The sequence below is a fragment of the Poromitra crassiceps genome, assembly GCF_964638095.1.
Source record: "Poromitra crassiceps genome assembly, contig: HAP1_SCAFFOLD_89, whole genome shotgun sequence".
NCBI lineage: Eukaryota > Metazoa > Chordata > Actinopteri > Beryciformes > Melamphaidae > Poromitra > Poromitra crassiceps.
Genome location: NW_028152245.1, coordinates 699,068 through 725,926, shown reverse-complemented (window position 1 = coordinate 725,926; position 26,859 = coordinate 699,068). Strand labels below are relative to the sequence as shown.

At 47.4% G+C, this 26,859-nt stretch overlaps 1 pseudogene across 1 annotated transcript in view; it reads left to right on the top strand.

The window, feature by feature from the left end:
* LOC310800814 (GATOR1 complex protein DEPDC5-like) overlaps positions 1-9,419 on the top strand; it is a 57,228-nt pseudogene extending 47,809 nt beyond the window's left edge. The window contains exons 20-25 of the transcript in view: positions 62-186; positions 355-568; positions 3,619-3,819; positions 4,812-5,055; positions 8,264-8,474; positions 9,282-9,419. The product of the transcript in view is annotated as a GATOR1 complex protein DEPDC5-like (transcript). The remainder of the gene's footprint in view (positions 1-61; positions 187-354; positions 569-3,618; positions 3,820-4,811; positions 5,056-8,263; positions 8,475-9,281) is intronic.
* Positions 9,420-26,859: the final 17,440 nt, after the last annotated feature.

Here is a 26,859-nt window from a genome sequence, read left to right as displayed (position 1 = left end):
TCACCAGGTCATGATGTTCCATCATGTGTCCCAAACCTCCTCTCTCCATGATCTGTTCCAGCTCTCTGTGCTCCAAAGGACTCTGAGAACAGCCTCCCCATACAGGTGGACTACGACGCCCACGGCGCTCAGGTGTTCCGGCTTCCCGGTCCGTCGCGAGCTCAGAGGAGCACCAACTTCAGGTTTGTGACCAAAATCGCACCAAACGCCACACTTGTCCTATATATAGGTTATCTATATATATATATATATATATATATATATATATATATATATATATATATGTGTATATATATAGAGATATCTATAGATCTTCTGGACTCGTGAGACCTGACCGTGTGACTCATCTGTCAGGATTGGCTGCGACAAAGAGGGGAGCGGATGGAAGAGCTGGGGCTCGGCGGAGGCATCGGGGCGTTGCCCCCCGTTCACTGCGGCGGTCCTGACGAACAGCGCAGCCTGGCCTCCAACGACAGCCTGGGCCCCGTCTCCAACATCCTGCTGATCCCCCGCATGCCTCCCGCCCAGTATGAAGTCAGCAGCTCCCTGGGCTACACCAGCACCAGAGGTGATCCTCCACAGCTGGGCTTGTGTTGTCACTTACTGACTCTCACTCTTTCTCTGTCACTTTGGCTCTTCTGCAGTAGTATATTTAAGCAACGTAGGGTTAGTACCTTACACACTAGCAGCTAACAACACAGGCTAGCGTTTGTTGTCGTGGTCTCCCTGGTTTAGCTAGCAAGTTTGGTTGTCACAATTGATTAGCTTGTAAAACGCAGTTTTCTCAGCAACTGAGCCGGAAACAGATTTCACCATTGAAATCAGCATGAGTGTACATACATGTTGGTCAGCTAGTGTTTCAGTCACTCAGTGGTGTTTTTGAGAAATCATTGTCACATGATGATGTGAAGAGGGTAGAAGCCACATCAACGAACTTGATGTGTGCAGCACTGCTTGATGTGTGCAGCACTGCTTGATGTGTACAGCACTGCTTGATGTGTGCAGCACTGCTTGATGTGTGCAGCACTGCTTGATGTCTGCAGCACTGCTTTATGTCTGCAGCACTGCTTGATGTGTGCAGCACTGCTTTATGTGTGCAGCACTGCTTGATGTCTGCAGCACTGCTTGATGTCTGCAGCACTGCTTGATGTGTACAGCACTGCTTGATGTGTGCAGCACTGCTTGATGTGTGCAGCACTGCTTGATGTCTGCAGCACTGCTTTATGTCTGCAGCACTGCTTGATGTGTGCAGCACTGCTTTATATCTGCAGCACTGCTTGATGTGTACAGCACTGCTTGATGTCTGCAGCACTGCTTGATGTCTGCAGCACTGCTTGATGTCTGCAGCACTGCTTTATGTCTGCAGCACTGATTTATGTGTGCAGCACTGCTTGATGTCTGCAGCACTGCTTGATGTCTGCAGCACTGCTTGATGTCTGCAGCACTGCTTTATGTCTGCAGCACTGCTTTATGTGTGCAGCACTGCTTTATGTGTGCAGCACTGCTTTATGTGTGCAGCACTGCTTGATGTGTACAGCACTGCTTGATGTGTACAGCACTGCTTGATGTCTGCAGCACTGCTTTATGTCTGCAGCACTGCTTGATGTCTGCAGCACTGCTTTATGTCTGCAGCACTGCTTGATGTCTGCAGCACTGCTTGATGTCTGCAGCACTGCTTGATGTGTACAGCACTGCTTGATGTGTGCAGCACTGCTTGATGTGTGCAGCACTGCTTGCTGTCTGCAGCACTGCTTGATGTCTGCAGCACTGCTTGATGTCTGCAGCACTGCTTTATGTCTGCAGCACTGCTTGATGTCTGCAGCACTGCTTGATGTGTGCAGCACTGCTTTATGTGTGCAGCACTGCTTGATGTCTGCAGCACTGCTTGATGTCTGCAGCACTGCTTGATGTGTGCAGCACTGCTTGATGTGTGCAGCACTGCTTGATGTGTGCAGCACTGCTTGATGTGTGCAGCACTGCTTGATGTGTGCAGCACTGCTTGATGTCTGCAGCACTGCTTGATGTCTGCAGCACTGCTTGATGTGTGCAGCACTGCTTGATGTGTGCAGCACTGCTTGATGTCTGCAGCACTGCTTTATGTGTGCAGCACTGCTTTATGTCTGCAGCACTGCTTGATGTGTGCAGCACTGCTTGATGTGTGCAGCACTGCTTGCTGTGTGCAGCACTGCTTGATGTCTGCACTGCAGCACTGCTTGATGTCTGCAGCACTGCTTGATGTCTGCAGCACTGCTTTATGTCTGCAGCACTGCTTGATGTGTGCAGCACTGCTTGATGTGTGCAGCACTGCTTGATGTCTGCAGTACTGCTCGATGTGTGCAGCACTGCTTGATGTGTACAGCATTGCTTGATGTGTACAGCACTGCTTGATGTCTGCAGCACTGCTTGATCTCTGCAGCACTGCTTTATGTCTGCAGCACTGCTTGATGTCTGCAGCACTGCTTGATGTGTGTTGATGTCTGCAGCACTGCTTGATGTGTGCAGCACTGCTTGATGTGTGCAGCACTGCTTGATGTCTGCAGCACTGCTTTGTCTGCAGCCCCGCTTGATGTGTGCAGCACTGCTTGATGTCTGCAGCACTGCTTTGTCTGCAGCCCCGCTTGATGTGTGCAGCACTGCTTGATGTGTGCAGCACTGCTTGATGTGTGCAGCACTGCTTGATGTCTGCAGCACTGCTTGATGTCTGCAGCACTGCTTGATGTGTGCAGCACTGCTTGATGTCTGCAGCACTGCTTGATGTCTGCAGCACTGCTTGATGTCTGCAGCACTGCTTTATGTGTGCAGCACTGCTTGATGTCTGCAGCACTGCTTGATGTCTGCAGCACTGCTTTATGTCTGCAGCACTGCTTGATGTGTGCAGCACTGTTTGATGTGTGCAGCACTGCTTGATGTGTGCAGCACTGCTTGATGTGTGCAGCACTGCTTTATGTCTGCAGCACTGCTTGATGTGTGCAGCACTGCTTGATGTGTACAGCATTGCTTGATGTGTACAGCACTGCTTGATGTCTGCAGCACTGCTTGATGTCTGCAGCACTGCTTGATGTCTGCAGCACTGCTTGATGTCTGCAGCACTGCTTGATGTCTGCAGCACTGCTTGATGTGTGTTGATGTCTGCAGCACTGCTTGATGTGTGCAGCACTGCTTGATGTGTGCAGCACTGCTTGCTGTCTGCAGCACTGCTTGATGTGTGCAGCACTGCTTGATGTGTGCAGCACTGCTTGATGTCTGCAGCACTGCTTTGTCTGCAGCCCCGCTTGATGTGTGCAGCACTGCTTGATGTCTGCAGCACTGCTTTGTCTGCAGCCCCGCTTGATGTGTGCAGCACTGCTTGATGTGTGCAGCACTGCTTGCTGTCTGCAGCACTGCTTCATGTCGGCAGCACTGCTTGATGTGTGCAGCACTGCTTGATGTGTGCAGCACTGCTTGATGTGTGCAGCACTGCTTGATGTCTGCAGCACTGCTTGAACACCCTTCTCAGACGTAGAGAATTGTGCAAAGCAGAGCCGGCTCTGATGAACCAATCGGATTGCTTGATTTATTTCATTTTCTTTCTCCATCCCATTCATCCACCCTCTGTTACTCCATCCTCTTGTTTGTCAGAATTGCTGGAGAAGATTATGGAGTCTCAGCGAGACTCTAGCGCCCCCGGCAGGTTCACGGTGGGAAGTGCTGAGTCCACGCTGCACATCCGGCCCGGGGGTTACACCCCTCAGAGGGCCCTTGTAAACCCCTTCGCCCCATCCAGGATGCCCATGAAGCTCACCTCCAACCACCGCCGCTGGATGCACACCTTCCCTGTCGGTCACACACGCACACACACACACACACACACGCACACACACACACACACGCACACACACACACACACACGCACACACACACACACACGCACACACACACACACACACGCACACACACACACACACACACACACACACACGCACACACACACACACACACGCACACACACACACTAACGTGTGTGTGCCTCAGGTGAGGGTTGCTCCCCACTGAGCCTGCCCCGGATGATACGTGAAGTGTACCCTTTCACACATGAGGCATGTTGCTTTCACACATGAGTAGCACCTCCGCAGAGTTTGTAAAGTAGAGAGGGGGCGGGGGTGGGGGAATTTGGGCATGACCACACAATGGGGAGTTGTGAAAACTAAAAATACATAATGGGCGATAACTGCCTAACATTCACGGCATATAATCGTTTGCGCATAACGTTAGTAATTAATTAAACAACCCTACAACTCACGCCCAGATGCATCGATTTCCTCGAGTCGCAAGCACTACAAACAAAACACGTCTTTGCTATGTTCAGTCCTAAAATGCATCAAACCTACTAGAATTATACAGAATACAGGAAGCTAGACGTTTTTACCTTCAAAATAAAATAAATGTTGTATTACTTAGTAACAAAAAATCAGAATGTCGACTCACTACGGGTTAAAATTGACTTTTCGAAAGGAGCAGATATTCTTCCAGTTTATCTCCGTTCTGTATCTTTCGAAACACACACAAAAAAACATTACACGTGCATTTACTTTATTTAATTGCCATTATTGCGAAGGTTATACCCGGAAGTTTTCGTTTTATACTGCCTGACTTGATGCTACTTGGAATTTGCGGTTCTGCCATTGAATCTTCACAAACGCTGTGTAAACGTTAAATCAAAGGCATGGACGCAACCAGATCCAGATACCCTACCTAGCGATGTCCAATACTGGGAAGCGGGACGACCCTCGCGTCCAAAAATGCTTATTAAATGTGTGTGCTGTGCGAAGCAGACAGTGAGTGTTCATCGGCCCCCTTACTTGTGTGTGTGTGTGTGCGCGCGCGCGCTCGTGCGTGTGTTAGGTACCCGTGTGAATCGGCCCAGATCCAGTACACCTACAGCCTGTGCCCTCCACACTCGGACACCCACTTCCTGTCCTGCTGGGTGGAGTTTGGCCACGAGAGACTGGAGGAGTACCTGTACAAGTGGAACTACCTGGACCAGTACATCTGCTCTGCTGGCTCAGAGGACTTCAGGTGGACACACACACACACACGTGCACACACACACACACACACACACACACACACACACACACACACTCACACACACTCACTCTCTCTCTCTCTCTCTCTCTGCTTATCTGGTAATCACATAGTCAGAGAGGGAGATGGCCCAACTGCGAGTCGTTTCCTGTATCTGTGCCACGTGATTCTTTTTTTAGGAGACTAGCGACAGCAGGTCCTCCTGAGTATTTTTCACAAGCCACACATCTTCCGAACATTCTGACACTAAAATGGCATTTTTCAGACAGGGAAATGAGGAGAAAATGAACTTTGTTGGAGACCTGTCTCTGTCTCAGTAGCACACACCAGATCTGGCAACAGTAGCTCCTGCTGGATCTTGTAGGGGGTTTAGCAGCAAAATAATGCACAAGCATTAGTCTCTTTCACACACAGATCGAGATCGAGATCAATATTGCAGTTCAGAAGGCCCGCACCGCCGGCTACCTTGCCACAGAAATTGCTTTCACACAAGACCAAGCAGCCCTGCTATATTTCCACCTCGGAGTGCGTTTTCAGATAGCATCCAGCCATCCACCCCTCCCGGTTTGAAACGAGGGTGAACGACGGCCGCTGAGTTTCATTATTATAATTAATCAAAGTCCGACAAATTAAAATGATGCTGGTCACCAACTAAACTAACCAAAACATGGGCATGTAGCCTACACACAGCAGCTCTCAACAGCTGCTCTAAGAGAAAAGATGACAGTCGACAGCTCACCCAAATATGCTGACAATGCAGAAACTGGGAATCATTTAAAGTGTTCTCCAAGACAAGGTAGGCTACCGAAACATCTTCATATTCCACCTGCATTATTATGAGAGGACGTAGGCTACTGCGTGTGGATGCATGAATAGCCTATTCATAGCTTTCAAGGGGCGTTACGTAAGTACAAGGAACGCCCCTTCTGGCGGTCAAAACTCAAAACAACAATGGCGCTGAACACTGACCAGACGCAAAAGCGGTCTTTTTTTCTCCAGTTTCGTGTCAGGAATATTTAAACGCAGCACAGCTCTGTTTCATTAGTGACATACTGACACGGTGAATCGATTCACTTTGCACCGTGACTCCAGTGTCTGCTTCATATTGGAAACGCAGCACAGCTCTGCCAGTAAAAAGCAGTTCCCTCGTAAGGGGACTGGTGTGGGTGTGTGTGTGTGTGTGTGTGAGTTTTCTTTCTCCGACGGCATTCTGTAAAAGCACAAGCCAGGCGTGTCTCCTCGTCGGTTAGTGCAACCGATAGCACAACAGGTATCCGGCATTTTCGCCTGGCTTGTGCTTTTACAGAATGCCGTCGGAGAAAGAAAACTCAGACATGAGGAGGTGGTGACGTGGTTCAGTCGCTGGGGAGGGCAAATGGCTACCATCAAAGTACACACGTCTTTGCGGCCAACATTTCCTCAAAGGTAAGCTCAAGTAACGTTAACGGGGTATTTTAATCATTATTGTAACGTTACTTGAGCTTACCTTTGAGGAAATGTTGGCCGCAAAGACGTGTGAACAAACACTGCGTGAGAAACTAGTCGACTTGGCTGGCAGCGAATGAACAAGTTTGTTTTTTGACCGCCAGGTGGGCGTTCCCGGCAGCACGTAACGCCCCTTGAAAGCTATGAATATTCTGGGGAGTTGAAGATAATTTTGCAGCTGTCCATAAAGCAGGCTGCAGATGGATTTCTCTGTGCGCACCTATTGCGAGAGAGATTATTCTTATAACCGAGGAGTCTATTTAACGCACAACAGGTGAGACAGACTGCAGATATGCTTTGGTTATCTTACTTCTGATAGTAGGCTGTTCCGTGTCGCGGCTCATACCTTTCAGGTGGAGGCGGAGTGGAGGGTGATAACGGCGCTATATGGATACGGATCACACTGACTTGGAATAAACCGCTGGTTTATTGTGTGGCAACAAACCGCATTGACAGCTGATTGACTGGCTGACAGCTGACATGAAGTGAAGTCTGTACTACCGGTATGGAGCTCGCATTAGGAGCACGCTGATAGGCTTAGCTTGTAAACAGCTACGGTGGCTCGTAGTGGACAAACATCATGACATTGCGTAACGTTATAGCCCCCACATGTCCGTCAATTCGTGTGCCTGTTGATGAGCGATTTAAACACAGCGACAGAGCGATTCCAAAGGGTTGAATCAAGCGACAGAGAGAAAAATAAATATCTCGGTGTGAACACAGCTTTAGGAGACAGTCACAGGAAGTGTATAACATTTCGTAATGGGTCATCTGGTTGGTGTATTGAGTATCTTTGACATAAGCCGACGCTGTGTTCAGAATGGTTCACTCATTCGCTCACTCACTATTCCCCATGTAGTGTTGATCAAATAGTGAACTATATAGGGAACGATCAAACAAGTTTTGGACACTACCTCACTCTTTTCCTTCGGTAAACATGACAGCATTGCATTGTGGTAGATGGGAGGAATTGTAGGCTACATTCTCTGTTCACTAGAAATTGCTCTGCATTGTGTTTTTTTTTTTACAGTGGACTATATTCACCTTATTCACCACGCCCACTTTTTCTCTCTTCCGCGTTAGACGCAATTGTATTTGTTCTTCCGGTTCAGCGCTAGTTGGCGGCCAATTTCAAAACAAAACGTCACTATAATAATGAATGAAGTTTGGCAACATTCAGAATTAAGCTACATAGCATATTTAGCTGTTCATAGCGTTACTGCTGCGAGGAGCCGATGGCTGTAACGTTAGTTACAAAAGCACGTCGACAGTGTTTTCTCACTGCCAGTAGCCTAACTACAGTAGGGTTTGACAGATAGCTAGTCCGACCGGTGTCAGCGCTCCCGGTCCTCGCTGCTTGTTAAATATTTCTAAATAGGCGTTATTCTGATAAACTGGTCACATATATGTTACGTTCTCACCCGAAAAATATTAAAACAGTTTTTTTTTTTTGCTTGAAAACAGCTTTTTGGCAAGTCTAAAAATGACTAGGGTAGGCGTAATTTACTTCCATGTCTAAAACCATGCAGAAGTGTCCTTGAATGGGCAAAGAATAAGGTGAATACATACATAGTGAATTAAATGAACAGTTGAGAATTCGGACACTAGTACAAAATGGCTAACACACTATATAGTCCACTATTTCTCTAATAGGGACCGGTTTTGAACAGGGCTAGTCTTTTAAAATGAGCCTTTTCATTTCCTGCTTCCCAAGTTTGATGGACTCTGAAGTTCTGGAGGACCCGCTTCCTGCTGCTGCCGGCCGGAGGGGCGTGGCGGACGGCGAGGGCCACTGGGACGTGTACGGGGAGGGAGCGGGCGCCGGGGGCGGCTCCCCCGACTGGCTGCTGCTGGACGGCTTCATCCGCTTCCTCAAGGCCCTCAACCGCATCCGCCGACGCCACCGCTCCGACAGGATCATCAGAGTCAGTCTGTACACAGCGAGACATGTGGCCGCCCGAGTCAACTCTGCTCCAGTGCCAAGTCTCAAGTCTAAATGTAGAGCAGCAAGTCAAGTCACAGGGTACCCACGGGGTCTTACAAGTATTAAAAAGGCATTGAATTTAATATTGTAAAAATAAGGCCTTAAAAATATTGGATTTTGTTTACAAAGTATTGACAAATAATTACATTTTGAAAGATGTATTTGGGATGAACAGAAATCCTCCCCGGGATGAAGAGGATTTTTTTACTTCATTTTTTCCATTTGGAAAATGTCACCTGAGCAGCCAGTCAGTGTGCACATCACTGGCAAACGGTGTGCGTTTTCTGAGAGCAGCAAGTGTGCACTCCGGAGTGTTCGGCTTGTTGATTCCTCACCTGACTGCACTCGGCTACTCGTCTATTTTCAAGCCAAGCAGGTAGAGGTACTGGCTTCAAAACAAGCCTTTTGATAAAGCTATGTTAGCCTCATTGCTAATGTTAGCTTTCAGTTAAGTTATGACAGTTTGCTAACAGACTTGCTGTATCTGCACAGTTCTTGAGGGGTGTGTGGCTGCAGGCCTCCTCCGCTCTCAGGCCAGCTCACCTCAGGTCTCTTCTTCTTCAGTTATTTTGAACTCCCAGTAACGTTACCTCACACTCAAGGCCGCATTGCAGCGTTGTGGGACATTTTTCCCATATTCCCCGTTGCTTCCAACACACAAGTGCCAATATGATTGTGAATGATGGAGGCTATTTAGTGCTGTTTTTTGACTCTCTGTCTCTCTCTCCCTGTTTTCCCCCCACATCAGAAAGGCACGCCGATGAAGGGACTGCAGGTCACTAGTCCTCTGCCCCAGTATCCTCCAGAGCCTGTAGCGCCCCCGGCAGGCAAGAAGGGCACCTCCGCTTTATCAACCCTCCTGGAGCTGGAGCAGAACCAGAAGTGAGTTTGATTTGATTTTATTTGATTTTATTAATTCATGCTTGCAGTGAAGCCAGGGCCCCACTGAAAAACTGCAGAACTTTACAAATCACACAATTACTAGATTTAAAAAGATAGGCTACATACAAAAAACAATTACAGGGTTAAGAATATTTCAGGGCAGGGCAGCAAGGACAGGTAGCAGTCATGGCATTGCTGTTATTTGTGCGGCCAACTATAGTCGAACTGCAGTATGCAGAGTTGAGTTTCTCAGCCTGTTGGTCTTGGCCTTGGGTTCAGCCAGCTTGTGCTGGTTCCTCAGTGTCTTGGCAGTGCAGCTGCCTCGTGTTGGAGGTAGCAGGTCATGCAGAGGGTGTTGTTCGTCGTGCATGTCCCTGACCAGCTTCACTGCAGCCTCCTCCCTCCTGTTTGGAGTGATGGTGAGGGTTGTGAGATGTTACCAGCTCTCCTTCTGATAATTTTACAGGCTCGTGTCTGGACTCGCTCTAGCTCTGCCTGTTGTTTTTTAGAGCAGCCCACCAAGAGCACTGAGCTGTATTCCAGACACGGCCTGATGAGAGTGGTGTAGATGGTGATGAGGTCATCTGCTGGTAATCCGTGTCTCGCCATGACGGTGAGATAATGCAGCCGCTTGGAGGCAGTTTTTATTGCCTTCTCAATGTGAAGATCTCCAGTCATTTTTTGGTCAAGGTGGTATCCCAGATACTTTGTTGTTTCCACAACAGGTACCTCCTGTCCCCCCAGCATCAGGGGGGGGGGGGTTGTGGTGGGTCCCGTGCAAAACATATCCGCAGCTCTACTGACTTTTTCGCATTCAGCATCATTTTGTTCTTTGCTGCCCACTCGTCCAGCCTTTGTGCCTCCAGGCGCATTGATGTGTCTGACATGATGTTGGATAGGGATGGGTACCGAGACCCGGTACCAAACTGGCCCCGGGGCCGTATTTCGGGATACCGGAGGATCAATAAGCTTTCACGTTAACGGTTCTCTTATCGGTACTGGAGTGGAGAAATTAAGAAAATAGATTTCCTATAGGCTATATAATTGCTAAATAAACGTTACGTTATCCTGCACATTTTATCTCACCAACTCCGTAAGACAGGCATATGATGTGTTTTTTGCGATTTCCTAACAAGAAAAGGGATAATCTTTTCCGCGTTGCGCTCTCCGTCAGAGACACAGCTGCTGCTGCTGCCAGTGCAGCCGAGACGAGAGGAGTGGAGTGAGGACAGAGAGGGGAGGGGCTGCTGGGCGTGCCTTACAGCACACACACCACACATGCAGGGAACAGGGAGGCAAGCAGGCAGATAGACATGCAACTGAGCAGAGCACACGTTAAGAATGGCTGAAAGAACGAAGCTATCTAAAGTGTGGTTGTACTTCACTCGAGTCGATGGTGACAATTCACGTTGTCACAAGTGCAATAAAACCTTCGCTAGTAAAGGTGGAAAAACGAGCAATTTATCTAAACACTTACCAAAGTGCATCAAATTCAAACGGAGAAATGCCGTTTTTGACAAGCTAGCTCGCCCTCCATCATCTCCTGTCAATGATGCCACGGTTGCGTTACCCAGTCTACCTCATCAGTTAACTATGTGAACGTGGTAATGATTAAGACGAGAGTAGTAAATATTTCTCCGCTGTTTGGGTGTGTTAATCATCATAAATACAGTCTGCTATAAATCGTCAGGTGACGGTCATCATCTCAGTTGTCGTTCAGAAATTTTACTTTCAGAGCAGGGGGGATTTTTATTTAGTGATTTCTGATTTGGGGGGAAGTACAGCAGACATATACTGTCTTGCTTTATTTTTATTATGCTTTCCCTAGCTGAATGTTGCTATTGGCACAGTGTGGTAGAAGGATATTTTAGGATATTTAAATTAATAATAAAAACGCACCCATTAAGATTTTGCAACTTCTTTTTTGTTAAAGCTGAGCCTGCAGCTACAATGAACCAGCCCAGTCCAAGCACAAACCCCTTCACCATGGCAGCTAGTGGGAGAATGACTGAGGAAAGGATAAATGAGTGCCACCTAACTGTGACCAGGTTAATTTGTCTCTTCCCCCCCCCCCCTTTCTCCTCTTAAAAATAACAAAAAGAACGGACAACAACCAGTCCCATTTGTTTCGGGGGTTTTTTCTCTTAAAAATAACAAAAAGTACCGATAAGAGTACCGTTAAAGTACCGGATCGATAAGCAGTATCGATAAGAGTACTAGTATCGTTAATTCCTTAACGATACCCATCCCTAGGGTCTTCCCCCCTCAGCTCTGTGTGTGTTTGTGACAGCAGGGTCTTGGTTTGTCTTTTCTCCCAGGCGGCTGAGCTTGGCGAATTCACAGCTAAGATCGCTCTCCTGGAGGAAGCCAAGAGGAAAAAAGAGGATGAGGCCTCAGAGTGGCAGCACAAGGTACTACACCCCATCCCCCCCCCCCACACACACACACACACACACACAATTGTGATGGGGTTGGGGACGAAACGAACATGGGAAAACCTTGAAATCTTCCCGGCCACTGCATGTTATGGCTGTCTTGTTGGAAAAATAGTCTTATCACTTCAAGCAGACCATTAAGTGGAATAAATTATTAGTTTGAGATGATGATAGAGCAGTGGTTCCCAACCACTGGGCCGCGGACCGGAACCGGGCCGCAACGCATTTGGTACCGGGCTCACAATTTTTTTTTTTTACAAACTACAAACATAAATAAACGTCAACTTGAAACTATGTTTCAACTACCACACAGCCTATAATAGTATAGCCTATGTTTATTAAAAAAACATATATATATATTATTAAAATTGACAACCGGTCCGTGGCTTTTTTTTCCATCTATCTACCGGTCCACGGCACAAAAAAGGTTGGGAACCCCTGATAGAGAGTACTCCATCATCCTCATCATCATCATCAACCTTTATTTAATCAGGCAAGTTAATTAAGAACAAATTCTTATTTTCAATAACGGCCTGGTGTTTTTCATTATTTCTGTTCTTGGAAGGGAGGTATTTCTATGGAAATTGTGTAACATTATCAGTATTTTTTTTAAACATTATCAGCACCTTTTAACAATAGCGCGATCATATTGATAACTGTGATCATTTTTGGGGTCACTTTAATTGATATGACATTTTCATACCGTTTCATCGCTACATGAGGTGAATGAGGTGTATTACCTCCGCTAAGGAGGTTATGATTTCGGTGCCGTTTGTTTGTCTGTTAGCAGGATTATGGTTAAACTACTGGGCTGATTTTCCTGAAACTTGGTGGAAGGGGGTAGGGCCGAGGAAGAAGCCATTACATTTTAGAGCGAATCCGATCCGGGTCGGGTCAATGGGAGAGGGCGGGGCTAGGGAAAAGGGGCCGTAGCTAGGAATACGAAGGGGAGTGGCTGGGGGGATGTGGGCCTTGGCGGAGGTCTGCACTCTCTCAGTGCACTTCTAGTCTTCTTGAGTTGATTTCAGTGCGCCATGCATTTATCGATTGGTGTTTCCATTCTTTTCCTTCTCCTCCCCTCCTTCCCCAGGCCATGTCGGCCCAGGAGGACCTGGAGAAGACCAAGGAGGAGCTGAAGTCGGCCATGACGGTGGTGCCGGTGCCGGCGGGCGGCAGCACGGAGAGCGAGCACGACGAGCAGGACGAGAACCACGCCGAGGCCAGCGCCGAGCTCTCCAACGAGGGCGTGGACCTGGACCTGATGAGCGAGGAGGAGCGCCTCACTGAGGCCCAGAAGAACGACCGCGTCAAGAAACAGCTGCAGGTCAGCCCCACATTCTCTGCTTCACTGTTTAGGCTGTAGGCAGTGTTGTAGTCCAGCCCCGAGTCCTGGACTCATTCCCAGGACTCGCAACTCGACTTGGACTTGAGCACTGATGACTCAGAACTTGGAAATGAGGACTCAGACTTGTTAATTGATAGACCTTTTGTTGTTGTTGTAATAGGCCTTAATAATTTGGCCCAACATATTGATAGCTATGTTAATACAGTGACATTATTCAATTTCATTCAAGGGCAGGCACGTGTGTTCCACCTAAATGCGGGTTCACATTCAGTAACTTGGGACTCAAAATCTTCTTTGGTGACTCGGACTCGAACACTGGGGACTCGAGACTCGACTTGGACTGCAGATATAGTGACTTGACACTGGCTGTAGGGGAATGATTTGACTCGTTTCTGTCACTCTCACGTTTTCAAGACAATTCTCTAAACAAGTGAAGTTAGACTGAAAACAAGGGATTGTTTCACCTCATTGGAAGAATTTGTGTACTTGTTTTAAGAATCATAATCACTTATTGCCACAGTAGGTCATCAGATTACATATGAGGAAGTTGATTTAGTGTAAGACAGTATGCAGCGCAGCGGTCACATCAATAGTCAGAAGACAAATCAAGAGATGAAATTACTAAAAGAAAATCATAAGTGCAGTCCAATATATACAACAGACACAAATCAGAAACCTGAATTCAAGATTTAAATGATTTTGATGTACAGAGGGAGGCTGTAGACACTGTAGGAAGGAACACATTGGTGCCTTTGTTGTTCATAGGGTTCCCACAGGTCGTTTAAATCCTTGAAAGTTGGTGAATTTGAGGGGGAAAATCAAGGCCTTGAAAGTTTTTGAAATTATACAAATAGACGTGGGTCATTGAAAGTGCCTGAATGTATTTTGTGCAAGAATAGAAATAGATTATTATTTATTTACTTGACGTTAAAGCCCCCAACTTGTAACTTTCTGCTGAGCAGCAGCAACAGCGGCCTCTGCTGCCACAAGTGATAAATACAGATTCTAATAAATGCTACACTTCCCTGTTTGTACGTTCAAGTATCATCCTTATTTAACTTTCTGCTTGTACTCTCTACTTTGCTAACCTTTCTGTAGTGTTTATAACTGATTGGCTGGGGGGGAAAACTGCTCCAAATATCCCCAAATATTGTTGACTTTTTTTTGACAAGTCGCTAATCATACCACTAATCAAGTTTGCAAGCGATAAACACGTTTCACTTCCTACATATACTTCACAATAAAAGTCTCCCGTTAGTTTGTCAGCAGAAAGCTTTTATATGTGAGGGAGCTGCAGCAGGAAATGGGAGTCCCAGGGAACTTGACAGAATCTTGAAGTTACATGGTGCAGGAAACAGGAGTTCAGGGGGCAGAGTGGGAATTACAGAGGTGCCATTCTTTATTAGAAGTGAGTGTACTAGTGATGCGCGGGTCACCCAGAACCCGCCGGGTCCCGCGGGCTGGGCCGCCCCGCAGGCGGGCTGGGCCGCCCCGCAGGCGGGCTGGGTTGGCAAATTGTGAAAATATCGCGGGTGCGGGCGGGGCAGGCTCAGAACGTGACAAAGCAACATTATTAAATAATTTAGAGCAATGAAACACGCAGAGTAATTAACCTTAAAGACGTTAACTCTCTCTCACATGTAGGTACACACAATCAGACAGACTCCTGCTGCACTCTCTATAGCCTACATGGAGTAAAGAAACGCTTCAATGAGGTAGCCTATGTGCTCTCAAAACAAACATTTTGGAAGGATTATTCGCTGTAATCATTATTTGAAGTGTCCATATAATGCCACCGCAGATTTTCTGTTGTGGACTCGACTGTGATCTATTTGTTAACTTTACTGCAACGTGAGTAGGCTGTGAACAATTGAGTGTGCATGAGGTAATTAAAAGAAATCAGACAGCGAGTCTGGCCGTATCTGCAAGCCGTGTGCGCACCTGCTGCACTACGTTTAGTAGCCTACTACAGTACTGCAACATGGCCAATTGAGAGCGCATGAGGTAATTAAAAGAAATCAGACAGCGAGTCTAGCCGTATCTGTAAGCCGTGTGCCGTGTGCGCACCTGCTGCACTACTACGTTTAGCCTACTACTGCAACATGGCCAATTGAGAGCGCATGAGGTAATTAAAAGAAATGGGGAAGAATAAGAACTGTTTCTGTAGCCTGCCTAGTGCCTACCTCTATACCTGCTACCTCCATTTGAAACACTGCGGTCACGCCATCCGCACTTTGGGGAAGCGTAGTCGGTCGCGCTATCTGAAGACCATGGATTAATTGAAGAAAGACCGACATGAAAGCAGCAGCGCAACTCATCCAGAGCAGGCCTAGGCTACAACTGTTGTCGCGCAGGGCAGCATGTGAGTGTGTGTGTGTGTGTGTGTGTGTGTGTGTGTGAGTGAGAGAGAGAGAGAGAGAGGGGGGAGAGAGACAGAGTTATTAGCTGCTTTGCACACCTTGGAAGCTCTGCTGTGCTCCTCCTGCGTCCGGAGACATATTACATTAAATTGGCCGTTGCGGGCTGCTGGGTTGGGCTGGGTTTGGAATTTTCAGATATTTTAACGGGGCGGGCGGGGCGGGCTGGCTCCAATGACGGGTTGGGTTGGGGCGGGCCTTAAAAAAACCTGACCCGCGCATCACTAGAGTGTACCATCAAAATGTATTCAAATCGGTTATATCAGGTCAAAAGTTACATATTGGAGTGTTAACACGGCACACTTGAGAAGTGTTCACAGTTCACACATTCAAGCCTATCTGTTTAATTGTTGTCTGTGAGCTTCTCTAAAGCCTGTTATTTCTCATTATAAATTATTCTCAGTGTTGTAACAGTAATAAATAACCTTGATCCATGTCTCAAACGATGCCATGTTGGGTCCTTGAATTTGAGGGTATTGGGCCTTGGAAAGTCAGTGAATTTTATAAGGTGTGGGAACCCTGGTTGCAGTAAGAGTGACTTCTGAGATGATGCGGGTGTCTAATGATATGTTTCTCCTCTTCTCTACCTCACCCCCCTCTCTCTGTGTCCTCTCCCTGTCACCCCCCTCTCTCTCTCTCTCTCTCTCTCTCTCTGTGTGCTCTCCCTCCTCCAGGCGCTGAGCTCTGAGTTGGCGGACGCCCGGGACGAAACCAAGAAGACGACAAACGACCTGCTGCACGCCGAGAACGTCAAGGCGGGCCGAGACAAATAAAAGACGCTGCGTCAGATCCGATCGGGCAACACGAAGCAGCGCATTGACGAGTTTGAGTCCATGTGAGTCGTCGCCCGCCCTGCCCTCCCCCCTGCCTCCGCCTCGCTCCCCCGCCCTCCTCTCCCCATAGGGGCAGTTGCTCCCAAACTCCCCTCAGCTATTGGCCGCTCGCTTTTGATGGACAACAGATGCTGCCGTCCTCGTAAATCCTGCCTCCCGACTGCCCCCCCCCCCCCCCCCAAGACTCCCCAACCCACGCAATCGTGAGAAATCCAGAAGGGCGCAGCTGCCACCTCGCCAATCTTTGCCAAAGTTCTGCCCACATATCCACTCCAAAACGTGTGGGACGTCTCCACTCCAAAACGTGTGGGACGTCTCCACTCCAAAACGTGTGGGACGTCTCCACTCCAAAACGTGTGGGACGTCTCCACTCCAAAACGTGTGGGACGTCTCCACTCCAAAATGTGTGGGACGTCTCCCAGATACGGAGCTGCCTACGCATCACGCCACTCTGAACGTGCAACGTATTGCCGTACTGCAGAGAAGGACCATCGTCATGCTTGTGAAGCTCAAGCGCAGGGGAAAAGAGAAACTGTATAACCAAAATGGAAACGATTTGGATTGGGGTTTTTTTCTTAAGCAAACACGGCCATCACAAGCTATTTGTGTTTTGTTTTCGCTTGTATGCAAAGCTTTAGTATTATTATCCCATGTCGTCAGTTAAAAATGATTTCCTGTCTTCTCCTCTTTTCTTCCTTTTCCTCTGCGGTTTTTTTTACTGGTTTTATTGACGCCCTGTTCTTTGTAGTTGTCGTACACAGTGAGGTGGGGTTGGTCCCAGGCCAGGAATAAAGGCTTAGACACATTTAGGTCTTGATCATTTTCACTCTGTTGGCGTTTTCGGTGTTGAAGCGCCACTTTGTCGCATCTTGTCCGAACATCTCAAACGCGCGACGTGCGAAAAAGCTTTAGTATCTGTGAGTCACTTAGAGAGCTGGTTCGGGTTTGACTCGCAACTCTCAAATCAAGTCAAACCGTATTTTGAAAGTGGAATTTGTAGGTTTATATAAAAAAACGATATTACAATCTTTCTCGGTGGTTTCATTTTAGACTGATTACTGATTAGCAGGAGCAGCAGCGGCGGCATTTTCAACTTTTGATGGAAATCCTTTTTTTTGTGTGTGTGAATTGATTTGGAGTCAAAGTGAATTGACCCTCGTAGGGGAAAGAGCCAGCCGACTTGTCAGGTTTTGATGAATGAATGTAGCGAAGGTAACAAAGGGAAAGCAGTGTTTTCACATGTAGAGGTGAGGTCGTGCCACTGAGCCATCGCCCTCCAGCTCAATAGTGTTATGAAGATAAGCTAATTGATTAGTGTGTGCGTGCGCGCGCGTGTGTGTGTGTGTGTGTGTGTGTTTGTGTGTGTGTTTCGCCACCTGAATCCCAGTGTTTCACGTGCAGTCACCATAGATGGTTTTCTCTGCCTGCCTAGACAGACAGACAGACAGACAGACAGACAGACAGAGACAGACAGCACAGACAGACAGACAGAAAAACGTCCAAGCTGTTCGTCTGTCCATCCAAAAGTGTGTAGCTGTGGAAGCTGAGGCCTGGCACCTCTCTGGCTGGGGAGCTTATGAAAACATCGGTCTTCGAACCCGGGACAAATCTCTTCCTCAGTACTGTTAGCATGGTGACTGGCCAGTCAAACACTCCCTTCACCCCCTCCCCTCTACTGTTAGCATGGTGACTGACCAGTCACTCCCTTCACCCCTCCCCTCTACTGTTAGCATGGTGACTGACCAGTCACTCCCTTCACCCCTCCCCCTCTACTGTTACCATGGTGACTGACCAGTCACTCCCTTCACCCCTCCCCTCTACTGTTACCATGGTGACTGACCAGTCAAACACTCCCTTCACCCCCCCCCCTCTACTGTTAGCATGGTGACTGACCAGTCAAACACTCCCTTCACCCCTCCCCTCTACTGTTAGCATGGTGACTGACCAGTCACTCCCTTCACCCCTCCCCTCTACTGTTAGCATGGTGACTGACCAGTCACTCCCTTCACCCCCTCCCCTCTACTGTTACCATGGTGACTGACCAGTCACTCCCTTCACCCCCCCCCCCTCTACTGTTAGCATGGTGACTGACCAGTCACTCCCTTCACCCCCCCCCCTCTACTGTTAGCATGGTGACTGACCAGTCACTCCCTTCACCCCCCCCCTCTCTACTGTTAGCATGGTGACTGACCAGTCACTCCCTTCACCCCCCCCCCTCTCTACTGTTAGCATGGTGACTGACCAGTCACTCCCTTCACCCCCCCCCCCTCTCTACTGTTAGCATGGTGACTGACCAGTCACTCCCTTCACCCCCCCCCCCTCTCTACTGTTAGCATGGTGACTGACCAGTCACTCCCTTCACCCCCCCCCCTCTCTACTGTTAGCATGGTGACTGACCAGTCACTCCCTTCACCCCCCCCCCTCTCTACTGTTAGCATGGTGACTGACCAGTCAAACACTCCCTTCACCCCCTCCCCTCTACTGTTACCATGGTGACTGACCAGTCACTCCCTTCACCCCCTCCCCTCTACTGTTACCATGGTGACTGACCAGTCAAACACTCCCTTCACCCCCCCTCTCTACTGTTAGCATGGTGACTGACCAGTCACTCCCTTCACCCCCTCCCCTCTACTGTTACCATGGTGACTGACCAGTCAAACACTCCCTTCACCCCCTCCCCTCTACTGTTACCATGGTGACTGACCAGTCAAACACTCCCTTCACCCCTCCCCTCTACTGTTAGCATGGTGACTGACCAGTCAAACACTCCCTTCACCCCTCCCCTCTACTGTTAGCATGGTGACTGACCAGTCAAACACTCCCTTCACCCCCCCCCCTCTACTGTTACCATGGTGACTGACCAGTCAAACACTCCCTTCACCCCTCCCCTCTACTGTTACCATGGTGACTGACCAGTCACTCCCTTCACCCCCCCCCCTCTCTACTGTTAGCATGGTGACTGACCAGTCACTCCCTTCACCCCCCCCCCCCTCTCTACTGTTAGCATGGTGACTGACCAGTCACTCCCTTCACCCCCCCCCTCTCTACTGTTAGCATGGTGACTGACCAGTCAAACACTCCCTTCACCCCCTCCCCTCTACTGTTACCATGGTGACTGACCAGTCACTCCCTTCACCCCCTCCCCTCTACTGTTACCATGGTGACTGACCAGTCAAACACTCCCTTCACCCCCCCTCTCTACTGTTAGCATGGTGACTGACCAGTCACTCCCTTCACCCCCTCCCCTCTACTGTTACCATGGTGACTGACCAGTCAAACACTCCCTTCACCCCCTCCCCTCTACTGTTACCATGGTGACTGACCAGTCAAACACTCCCTTCACCCCCCCCTCTCTACTGTTAGCATGGTGACTGACCAGTCAAACACTCCCTTCACCCCCCCCTCTCTACTGTTAGCATGGTGACTGACCAGTCACTCCTTTCACCCCCTCCCCTCTACTGTTAGCATGGTGACTGACCAGTCACTCCCTTCACCCCCTCCCCTCTACTGTTAGCATGGTGACTGACCAGTCACTCCCTTCACCCCCTCCCCTCTACTGTTAGCATGGTGACTGACCAGTCACTCCCTTCACCCCCTCCCCTCTACTGTTAGCATGGTGACTGACCAGTCACTCCCTTCACCCCCTCCCCTCTACTGTTAGCATGGTGACTGACCAGTCACTCCCTTCACCCCCTCCCCTCTACTGTTAGCATGGTGACTGACCAGTCACTCCCTTCACCCCCTCCCCTCTACTGTTAGCATGGTGACTGGCCAGTCAAACACTCCCTTCACCCCCTCCCCTCTACTGTTAGCATGGTGACTGACCAGTCACTCCCTTCACCCCCTCCCCTCTACTGTTAGCATGGTGACTGACCAGTCAAACACTCCCTTCACCCCCTCCCCTCTACTGTTAGCATGGTGACTGACCAGTCACTCCCTTCACCCCCTCCCCTCTACTGTTACCATGGTGACTGACCAGACAAACACTCCCTTCACCCCCTCCCCTCTCCTCCACAAAATACAAAGAAAAGCACACAAAAAGTTGAGAATGATCTGCAGTGAGTTGACGTGAACGTTCTTGGGCGGTGCTCCTGGGCAGGCGAAGTGATGTCGGAGCTCATCCTCCAGCTGCTTTGTGGCTTGGTAAAGGATTTCAGGAGACTGTTGCTCTTTCTGTAAGACGCACCTCCGAACAATGCTAGAAGTGATTAGTAGTGTGAGTGAGAGGTGTGGCTCGTTAGGTGAGAGGTGTGGCTCGTTAGCTTTTGAAGCTAGTTGTTACGCACCGGCCTCTCCCTCGCTCACTTGTTTTGGTTCAATCCCACAATGTTCCATGAAATTTCTTGCACTGTTTTTCCGGGAAAATTCCCAAATGGCGAGGAAGGCAGATCTATGAATTCTGCTGCAAATGTAACTGTGCACCACGACGCACTGCGAGCACTGAAGGTGGTATGGGATTACAGCGGTTATGGAGACAATAGACGTAGGTTTTGTGGTTCTGTGTCTCTGGGTCCTGTGAAGCTTCTGTGAGGTGTTTTTGTTGTTTTGGTGGTGACCGGCTGGGCCCACAGAAGCGTTTGGGCTCGAGACTCGTCTTCTAAAAGAAAGCTTTCCCATAAAATATATATTTTTTTTTAAACGTCTTCGATGTCTGCTCCGAAATGGCAGAGCCACCAAATGGATTGTTTAGGACTGAGAGACTTGTGATTTTGTACAGGGGGTCAAGAAGAGAAAGTAGGACGTTTAGATGTTCTTGATTGTGTGGGATGGACCTCGGTTATTGAGTTCTGCAACTCTCTTTTCCAGCAGCAAATGGACACACAGGCCAATCCCTCTTCAAATCTGTCATATTTTCATTTAACTGCGTCCTTTATGCTCCGACAACAAATTGAGGTGCAAAAATAATGGTGCATTTTTTTCTTATTATTTTTTTGGACATGAGTGAACCTCGAGTTTCTTCTCTCTTTTTTTTTTTTTTTGAATTTGCAACATGATGAAATATGTTCATGGTATTATTTGTTATGCTAATACTTGACAGCTGGTGTTGGTTGATATGTTTTAAATGGCCAGAGTTTTAAAAGTTCAAAGCACTTGTATGAGACGAGACACCGAAGACTGCCTTTTGCGTTTTGAATCCACAAGAGTGTCCATTGTCCAAAAGGGGTTGCGTTTGCCATAGCAGGTGAATCATTCTCCTGTGCTTCTGACTCATATTTTTGTATTGTGTGTACTGTTTAAGAGACCTTAAACCAGAGGCGCACATCGCTAGACTGGGCGGCCTCATTGGAGGGGCGGGGGAACTCTTCTCGACATGCCCCGCACCCCCAAACACCCCCTTCCCCAACCCGGTTCCCCTCCAAACCCCCCCCCCCCCCACCACCACCCCAGGTCCAGGCTTTATGAGTATTGTTGTCCTGCCTGTCCCCTCCAATGAAGGCGCCGTCTATGATGATGCCCGCTCTCTGGCACCAGCTGTCACGTTTTGCCGTTGAGGTTTTTCTTGAGTTTTTTTTTTGTTCCTTATTGTTCATGTTAGTGTCCTTCAAGATAGAAAGCACAGATGGATTGCATTGTCCATTCCATTGGTTCACAAAATAAAAGTTTCAAATTTTGAGCGTGCGTTTGGGAAACGTTTGTGCTGTTTTTGCATGTCACGTAACTTGCTGTGTGCTGTTCCACACATGCTTTTGGCACCGTTTCAGGTCAAAGAAAATTCAACTTGTGTGCTGCACGCACGGTAAGATTTTAAGGTTCATGCACGCACTCATTTTAAGCTGTACGCACCATTCAAATGAGACCAATTCAATTAAGACCAAGATGACACTGGTCAGTGAGTTGTTTATTCTTGTAAAAGGGCAATGATGTGATGAGATGTGATGAGCTTCCACCTCACATGCCTTTTTTTTTTTTATAAATGAAGAGTAACCAACTGCATAAGGCAAAGAGAACTCTGTACCATGCATAAGTATTATTGCTTTGACTAAAACCAACCACACACATCATTATTGTTACGTTAATAATAATTGTTATAACAATAATAATCATAACAAATAATTATGCCAATCATAATAAATCAATGGCCCCAAAACTGGTTGATCATTCTAGTCAAAGCTGAAATGAGAGTTGAATAAAGGACAGTATGCTAGCTATACCATCTACAATTGTAAGTTTTTGATGATCCAGAGAGAAAGGTTGGTGACCGTTCATGTGTGTTTATTCATGTCAATATAGAGATGCATTTTATTAGTTCATCATGTTCATGTGTGGAGTTTGCATGTTCTCTCCGTGTTCGTGACGTGTGGGTTTTCTCCGGGTGCTCCGGTTTCCTCTCACCACCTAATAAAGACATGTATGTTAGGGTTAACATTCCTGTCAATGCCCCTGATCAAGGCAATGGCAAAAGAACTGGAGTTGGTCCCCGGGCGCTGCACGACTGCTGCCCACTGCTCCTAGTTCTAGGAAGGTTCCTAGTAGAGGATGGGTCAAATGCAGAGGATGCATTTCCCTATGGGGATAAATAAAGGATAACTTAACTTCAACTGCTGTAGAATTTCAAAGGATGGGGTCACGCTCCTGTCTGTGCAAGCTGATTGAGGCTCCCTGAAATTTCCTCCACAGAGCGCAGAAGGTACATTTCAGTGAGCCTTGACCCCATTGACCTTGTATTGGTTTGTGGCTCACTATCTGGAGCTGATTATGGTGCGTTCCTTTATCGCAAAATAACTGGGATGTGGCGGCTAAATGACATCACATCCGTTTTGTTAGCGTTCCATTTGCAGAAAACTTGAGCTGGGAAGTTCACTGTTCATTGGTCAGATCCAGTCGCTAGCCAGGCTAGCCATTGTTAGCCATTGTTAGCAATAACAATTGACAACATGGCATTTCGCGGCATTTCGCGCATACAAACACTGCAGCCTCATGTCCACACAGATAGATGTTAGGCAGTGCTGTGTGTACAGCTGATTTAACGAGACACAAACAAAACAGAAGTGCTAAACAACATTACTACGATTACTACTACTGTTGTTGCGCGGCGCAGCCATCTTGGATTTTTGAGGTTGGGGCTGCTGAGACTCCTACGAGTTTGGAATGGGAAATACCAGCTCTGATGATGTCACCGCCCAACTCATGACCTTTGAAGTCGTAAGATTACCAGTCCCCAGTTATAAAGGAATGCACGAATAGCATGGATTCTACTGAAAAAGGACTACCAATCATCATCATTGGTCAGTAGCAAATACAACTACGAGGTGGTTCGGGCACCTGGTAAGGATGTCACCTTGGTACCTCCCTAGGGAGGTGTTCCAGGCACGTCCAGCTGGGAGGAGACCACGGGACAGACCGAGGGCTAGGTGGAGAGGTATCTCCACGCTGGCCTGGGAACCCAGTCAGAGCTGGCTAATGTGGCCAGGCAAAGGGAAGTTTGGGGTCCCCTGCTGGAACTGCTACCTCCGCGACCTGATCCCGGATAAGCGGTTGAAGATGGATGGACTGTCAATCAACTATGATTGACTAACATTTGGTATTCCTCCCTCCACATATCATGTCAATCAAATATACTGTTATATGACATGATACAGTTATACTGTAAGCCAGTGTGTTTACCACTGCTGAGTTTGAACAATAACATTTCCCTCCCATCATCAGGGACTGAACCAGGCTATATCCAGCTAGGAATCAGCTGCTACAGGGCAGCAGATGTGGAGGAGAGGAGAAAGCGAGAGCAGTCAGGTTAAAGACATTGCATTTTAGCCAGAACACTCACCCCTGATCGGGGATTGAACCAACACTCAGACTGTCAGGTAATGGAGGACAAACCAGATTCTGCTGAGCCACTTCTGACTTTACCTTCATCTTATTTCTACAAGTGTTCACACTGCTGAAAACGAATGAGAGGGCTGAGAGTCAAACCAACAAGCTTCTACATGACGAGCAGTAGCAAACATCCCGTAGAGCAGAGGTTCTCAAATGTTTTTCAGCCAAGGACCCCTTACATGATAGAAAATATACCGGGGACCCCCTCATTCTGATTTGTGATTTTGGGCTAAGCTTAATTGTTTAAACGGTAATGTGCTTGACTTTTAAATTGATGGGTTTGTTAGATTAGAATGTAATCCATGAACAATTGTAGATTTAAAACATACAATATATTCGTTGAATTATGAAGCTTTTGCAACAAAAAAAAGTTTTACTTTTTATTTTCCTGAAAATTTCACTGAGGAAGCTACAATCAGCATTACTGTACAGGCGACAACAACTATAATAATAATAATACTTATTATTATTATAAGAATAAGAATACTTATTATTATTATTATTATTATTATAAGAATAAGATAGAAATATGCACAGACATGATATCAGAGACATTACAAACAGCACCGTCTGCTAAGTGCTACTGTTACTTCAGACAGACTGCATAACAGCTAACGTTATATCAGAGCTAGAACTGCATGTTTTTGAATGGAGTTTGGCAACATGTGTTTTTATTTCACAATCACGGACACGGGGCCAGACAGTAACACGGGTTGACATGACTTCATGCTTTAGCTGAGGTTAGTTTGAAATGGCATCAAAGCATTAAGGGGAGCTGGCGTAGCATAACGTTAGCTTATGCTAACGCTAGCTAACGTGTACACTGTACAGCAAATGCCACAAAACAAAACATTACGACAGTGAGATATCGCGATATCATGGCTCGCTCTCTTTCGCGGTCTTTCAAAGCAGTGACTTGAGGAGAGGCTAAAGGGGGCGGGGCAGGTTTGAACTTTGAGAGATCAGAGACAGACGCGTCGTTCATACCTTCAAGCCTTCAACATGAAGAAGATCTCCGGATTTAGTCGAGCCATGTTTTTTTCCAAACGAGCACAGACCACTAAGGAGGATACAGCGACAGGTGAGCTTGAAAAATCTTTATTGGGACAAAATGCACTCAAATAAGCTGGCTAACGAGAGGTACGCGCACTGGCGCTGGAAACAAATATGGCGCTAGCTGTTTTAGCCTGTTTTAGCTAGCAAGTTGAAACAGCAATCAGGTAGCTTTAACTGTGTCCGTGAGTAACTGCTTCAATCAGCACAGGTGTTCTACATCCCAACCGAGAATTGCGAAGTTTCCATTCCCACCATATTTTGGTACTGTTTTAACTTAAAACGGCTGGTTGCACCTGCCGAGATTCCCCTCCCCCCCCGGCCTCCATGAGCTAGTCATAGGCGTAATGTTAAACTTGGTTGGAATCGATGTGTGGATGCCGCTATTTGCTTGAAAACACGACGAACGATCTGTCTAAACACGTATATTAGCAAACGTGAAGTGAAACAACAAAATTGAGACACTACAAATGGCGCTAGCTGTTAAACCGTTAGGTTAACCAAACGTTATTCTTGCTGTAATTATTACTGTATCAGGGACAGTGCCGTGTGCATCCCCTCTCTCTCTCTCTCTCTCTCTCTCTCTCTCTCTCTCTCTCTCTCTCTCTCTCTCTCTCTCTGTGCTGCGCGGTATCTATCGTTAACGTCACTTGGTCATCTCATTTAAACGATCAATATAATCCGGTGTAGTGAAGGGTAAACAACGCAAGTAAATGCAGTTTAGCCACCCAAGTGCGGCCTCCATGAGCTAGTAGATAGACGTAACGTTAAACTTGAAAGTGAATGTGAAGTGAAACAAAAAATATAGACAGGGAAGTGCAGTTTTCGACTGCCTCACTCAACACATCAGGTAACGTTAGGTTAACCAAACGTTATTCTCGCTGGAATTATTACTGTATCAGGGACAGTGCCGTGTGCATCCTCCCTCCCTCTCTCGATCTCTCTGTGCTGCGCGCTATATATCGTTAAAGTGTATATTACTTTCAGGTGAATGTCAGACTCAAAGTATGTCTTCTGTCTACTGTTGTTGATGGCAACTGTTTTGTCACAGCCAGAGGAAATGACTAAAGGACATTTACTGCCACCTGCAGGGCAGTTGATCTGTACGCAATCATATTCTCCATGTCTGCATTCACACAACAGAGCAGTGACCTACAAATTAATACATTTGTTAGTGCAAAAAGTGCCAAAATATCCTGTGTTTACAAATACCGTATTAAATCTTCTGATTATAAAGCAGGCCAGTGACTCAAAAGGTGTTGGATGTTTTGGCATTATGTCAATAAAGGTCTATAAGCTCTTTGAAAAAATGTGATCCAAACAATACGCCAACATGTCTATTGCCTTTACTTCTCTGGTTTTCTTTCATTTATTATCCAAATGTTTTATGAATCATCTCCACACCTGTAGGCTATCTATGTGTATTAACTTGATAATGGTCTTGTTTGTATTGCCAATATCAATTTATTTAGAAGACCTGCACTAGTGGTGGATATATCAGTGGTGTATAAAGCAGTGGTTCTCAAATGGGGGTCCTTGAGGGGGT